This window comes from Anser cygnoides, chromosome 10, assembly GCF_040182565.1.
Source record: "Anser cygnoides isolate HZ-2024a breed goose chromosome 10, Taihu_goose_T2T_genome, whole genome shotgun sequence".
Lineage (NCBI taxonomy): Eukaryota > Metazoa > Chordata > Aves > Anseriformes > Anatidae > Anser > Anser cygnoides.
In genome coordinates this window covers 12,179,127-12,184,717 of record NC_089882.1, presented here as the reverse complement: position 1 = coordinate 12,184,717, position 5,591 = coordinate 12,179,127, and positions in this window count along the sequence as shown.

The following is a 5,591-nucleotide window of genomic DNA, read 5'->3' as shown; positions in this document are numbered from 1 at the left end:
GCTAGTGTTTCTCATTATGCTTTCTACTGTACAGCTGGAAAACTTGTAAAGGCTGTCCCTCTGCCGCTGCAGGCTCCATGCTAAGCCTTTCACTTGCGGTGTGTTTTTCAATTCCTCAAGTGAAGGAAATTGTATTGCTTCATCTCTTGACTTCATTCACGGTTTCGTTCTTCTGCAGTCCGGTACTGCATATCATGCCAATCAGTGACCTTCTGGAGCTGTATTTGTGATTTTCAGTTCAAATGATTTTTAATCTAGCATTGATCAAAGTGCTTTATGTGTAATCCTTTATAATTTAACTCCTGATTTATTCATAATTTTTCAGTTTGTCTACACACAACATTAGGAGTCATTTTACTAATCAGATAAATATGTATGCCCTTACCTGTTTTTTTTTTTATTTATTTATTCTAGATACAATCCAATAGTTTGGTATATAACAAACAGCAGGGGCAATGTAAACCAAGAAAGATTGAAGTTATCATGGTACGAAGTATAGCTTCATGAGTCTGTACAGCCAGATGGTATATTTAAAACATGATTAAATTACATGTGGTAGCTTTCTCCTAGAACTGTTTATAATGAAATGTCCAAAAACATTTCTGGAGCTTCAGCCATGTTAGTTACAGCTCCATGCCATTGAAGGCTAATAGGCAGGGAGAGAGAAAAAGGATTCAGATAGAGATACATTAAGTATGGTGATATTTATTCTGCAGGTGCAAGCCAATTGTCCTTTCCCTACAGCCTCCTTAACCCATCATTCACTAGCCATTTTGTGGTTGTAGTAATCATCTATGGAGCAATCACTTTCTTATCCCTACTAGTATCTTTTATTGGAACTGTCTTCAGTTTTTATTCTTTCAGTTTTGTCCTGTCTGGAAATTAAAATGCTCTTCTACAGCAGGTGTTTGTAAGATGGTACTTTAATGGTAATAGTGCTATGCAAACTACTCCAAAATGATATTTGGGAAGAAGTGAAAAGTCCAGCTGCCTATTTTCTTGGAAGGGATGAAGAATGGCAGAAAGAAGAAAAATGCTGTCTTAACAAGTAAACGTCAGCATCTCTATGGCCAAACATAAAGTTGTTAGTTTCACTGTGATAAGAAATAGTTTTCTCCCTATGATGGTAGCAGATAAGCAAACCAAACTTGGAACTCCTGCTCTACTGGGCACTTCTGTGAAACCTCGGTAAGGGGCTGCCAACCTCACTTCATGCTCCAATGCCTTTGTGTAAGCATTTCACAATGACAAAGTTGTTTAGTATACACTCTGTTTTGTTGTTGTTTTTTTCTGTCAGTCCTTTCTTTTGCCCAGTAACCATATGAAAAGAGTTTGAGGTTTTGACTGTAAGCTTCAAAGATTGTAAGATCTTTGGGACAGGGACATTTGCTCGATGAGGCACCTACTTCATTGGGTATCGTTAGTGCTATTATAATACGACTGAATAAACAGTGTTAGGAAAGACCTGTGATGATTCACTACTTGTAAGAGATGAAATATGCAAAAGGTGGTTTTGGGAAGGACTGCTGCTGATTTATATATTGATTATTTGGTGTGTAAAGTGAACAAGCATTTGTTAGTGAAGCTGTTTGGTCTGATGGCTTGAGACCTGGGATAAAAATTCCCATCCATTTAGCTGCATCGAGAAACTCATACAGATTGATGCAATTTTTCAAATCAATCTACTATTTCAATTTCTTATTTCATGAATGTTTCTATGGGTTCTACTTTTTGCAGGAGAGTGGTGAAAATCAGAGAAGTATTTAATTAAAGGGGAAGGGATAGTACAATGGTTCCATTTGCAGTTTGCCAAAAGTAGTTGCTGAGTAGTTGCTGAATTGTATTTTTTTTTTTTCTGGTTTAACCACCTAATGTCAGGCCCCCTTACTAGGTAAATGGCTGAATTTTCAATATTCATCATCACTGAAAAACATGGATTATATATGTGAGCATGATTTTAAAATGCTGAATGTTAGGTGGCAAAACATGAAAGTAAAGGCAACACTATTCACTGAAACGCATGTATTTTTGACTAACATCAGAAAATGAGTAGGGGTCTGAGGTTAAACTTGTATATGACAAATAAAGAACAGGAAAATCAAGGGTTGCTTATTGTTTTAAAGCAATCTGCTTTTTTCCATTTAAAGAAGGTATGATAGTAGGTAGCTTTAAAATAACCTGGAGTTACAGGAAGGAAAAGTCTGTCAATGAGATCAGTAGCAAATGGATCTGTGATGAGTGAGAGCTTAAAATACAAAGCCTGAAATTTGAGAAGAGCGGGATGGTGTGATATACACCAAGATGAAAATAACTGGATTTCGTCCTCCAAGGGGGGTTTGGAAGATTCAGGAATAGGTTCTCTGTGTGCGGTGTCGTACAGCTGGCAGAATTCATTGTTACATCTGATTACTGTGGTTGTGCTCTTCCTTGCTAAATCCTCATGCGAAGTGACAGCAGAATCATTTCGATTAGGAAAAAAAACAGCTTGTAATAACAATTAGGAGGACAGATGTGTATGTTCCCTCAATCCTGCATTAATCATCACTTTGTTGTGGCAATGGCATGCAGTTTGGTACTCCACCATATGCGTACCCCAGAGCCAGAAGGTGTGGCTGCAGCAGTAGCAGCTGTACCTTGAGCTAGCTGAAGGCAATATCCAGGAAGACACTGCGACACAGACTGTACTCATAATCTGTTCGCTACTTTATGCTAAATCTCTGTCATGGCAACACAGGTGGTAAATACACAAGTTTGAACAAAGCCAGCACAGCTGTACGCTTCAGTGTTTTATCTGAGTGCTCCCATTAGTTCAGGTACATTTGCAGTACTGACAGTGACTTGCTCTATAGACAGAGTGACATCTCCTGATGATTCATGCAAGGCCAAGTGAATGGTTCATTGTTGTCCTCTTCTTAGGCTACACTAGTTTAAAAAAAAAAAAAAGCGCTGTGTAGATTTATTCACAAAGTTTACAATGGGTAGTTGAGTTTTGCTTTCAGAATGAGGTCTTTGAGCTGAAGCTTTCCTCATGCAGGAGAATTCTGCTTATTAAGCACTTCAGACACATTCTTGCTCTCTCTGTAAGCAAAATCATCTCTGGGTAGGATGGCTCAGCCAGCTATGTTTCCCAAATGTTCATCAGCTAAGAGGATGGTGCTTACAACATTGCAATATGGTGTATAATATTGCAATACTTTTTGCAGGTGCTAATGAGGGTGGGGATTGACCGATGCATTATGTGTAGGTCAGAGAAAGCCAGTGCTGTTTGAGGTTATTTCCACTGTTAACCAAACACAGAAGCTGAGTTAAGCAGGAACGTAGTAACAGCGACAGGAAGCCTGCTGGTGGACAATAACTATAGAAAAATGAGCGGCAGTGGTCTGAGCTTGGCTCCTGCCAAGCTCTTTCGAGTTCTTGTTGCTCTATGAGAAACCACTGTTAACTCAAAAGCAAACAGCCTAATGGCTATGGGGGGGGAAAAAAAAAAAAGGCATTCAGTGAGGTCAGTACAGACTTCTAACAGTAAGTGCATTCTGAAGAGAAAACTTGCCATTCCTTCCAGTCAGGAAAGAAATATCAAATGTTGCTTATGAGTACAAAACACAAGAGACTATCTGTGGTATCACAATCAGTACATGCATATATATTTATTAATACTTAAGTTTTGAACGTCCCGACAGCCTAAGATCCTGGCTGGAAATTGCAGGCGCTCCTGTTAATTTAATTGTAACTATGTTTAGCAAAGACAGGTTCTTCCACAGAATTTTTCAAGAAATTCTTCCCTCACTGTGGAGCTGAGGAGTTAGAAAGGAGTTAGAAATGTCCTGTTTACTTCAGGAATGGGATTGAGATTTGCAGTAGGAGGGAGGTTTGTGAGCTACTGAAGGAGAGACAATGCTGGGTTTGTCCGTAGTATATTTAGAACTGTGTTTTATTGCCAGATTTTTGCTAGCAAGTTTAATATTCATGACCTGCCTCGCAAAACATGGAGGAGTGCAATCTCTGGTGTTTGACATTTGGTGGGTAGCATAAGAAGGTGTGGGCTTAAATACAGCAAAAGACATCTGGGCCACAGTTTTTATTTTTATGGAGAGCTAAGTATTCAGGTAATTGGTTGTGGCAAGAGTTTGGAGTTTCCATCGTGGGAAGTTAAGGATAGTTTAGATAAACATTTCTAGGTTTGATATAGATATAAATGGATCCTGCCCTGGGACAGTATGGATTCAGTCAAGTGTTTTCAACTTTCTTTGTTCTAAGGCCCACTGCTTTTATTATTATTTATTATTTTTCAGTAAATGGGAGGGAGTGGGAGAGTCTATGGACAACTTGACGTCACAGGCATCCTAGTGCAGGTTATCCTGTAGCACAAGTTATAACAGAATGAGAAAGCATTCAGCTAAGAAAATAATTGTCCATTTCCTGTGGGTCGTGTGGTGTTAGGCACCAGGAGAGAGGGAAAATGTGTACTGCAGCTGTACCTACATGCATGAAGTCTGACCCTACAAGTATCACATTAGTAACTATTTTTCAGAATCAAATTTGCAAGGTGCCTACTCAACCAATTTTGAAATACTATACAAGGATTTTTTAAAAAGCTGTTTTTAATAGAACTTTGCATGCTTCTGCCATAAGCCTTTAGTTTTAAATGGCTGCAGCCTACATTGGCCTTTCTGTGAGTTTGCCTCAGGCAAGCTAACCCATTAAAAAGATTATTCTATTTAAATATTGGCATATCATAAGCTCTCAGGAACTGCCCTCTGCATCAAAACTTGTTATATACATATATACACACGTGTATATATATTCATAAATATACCTATGTAGATGTGTGTTGATTCAGTGAGCTGGTCACCCAACACTGATCTCCTTCAGCAAACACCTCTAGTTCTTGCTCTTTACGGAGGTGAGCGTGATAGCCTGTGTGACTGAAGCCTTCACTTCTGGTGTTGGAAATCTTCACGGTGACACTGGGCATGTCACGTGTAAATGTTTTGGCCACAGATCTATGAGATAAAGGAATTGCCACAAGCATTCCCAGGTTCTTTTGCTGTGTCCTGCAGAGGGGAGGAAAAAAACAAAAAAAACCAAAAAAAACCAACAAAGCAGTGCAAACAGGTGGTGCTAAGAGAGTCTTTCCCTGGGTTCCTGCAGGTTCCGGGGTGCTGGGCGCTTCTTGGGCTGCATGCTATGCAAGGTGTGCTCAGAAGCAGACCTTTAAACATCAGCAGGCTGCTGCTCGCAAAACCATGGGTGCCCAAATGAGGATAACGAAGACCTTAATGCTCTTTCCAAATGCCCTGACAAACTGAAAACTGGAAAGGAATGGAGTCAGCTTTAAAGTAGGGCAGATGTGGTCAACCTCCTGACTAAGTCACTAAGTCACTGTTCTCGATGCAGTTTATGGCCAGAAGCTACAGACAGTACTCAGATATCCCTCATGACTTTCTTAATCAGTCTCATCCCCTGCTTGGATGGGAGGAAGAGTAAGAAGAAAATCAAAAGGAGTATAAGCAGCTGCTAGTCTTGTGATTACCATAATAGTTACGTAAGAAACTTAGCTAACCTGCTTAGAAGCAGACATGAACAAGGGC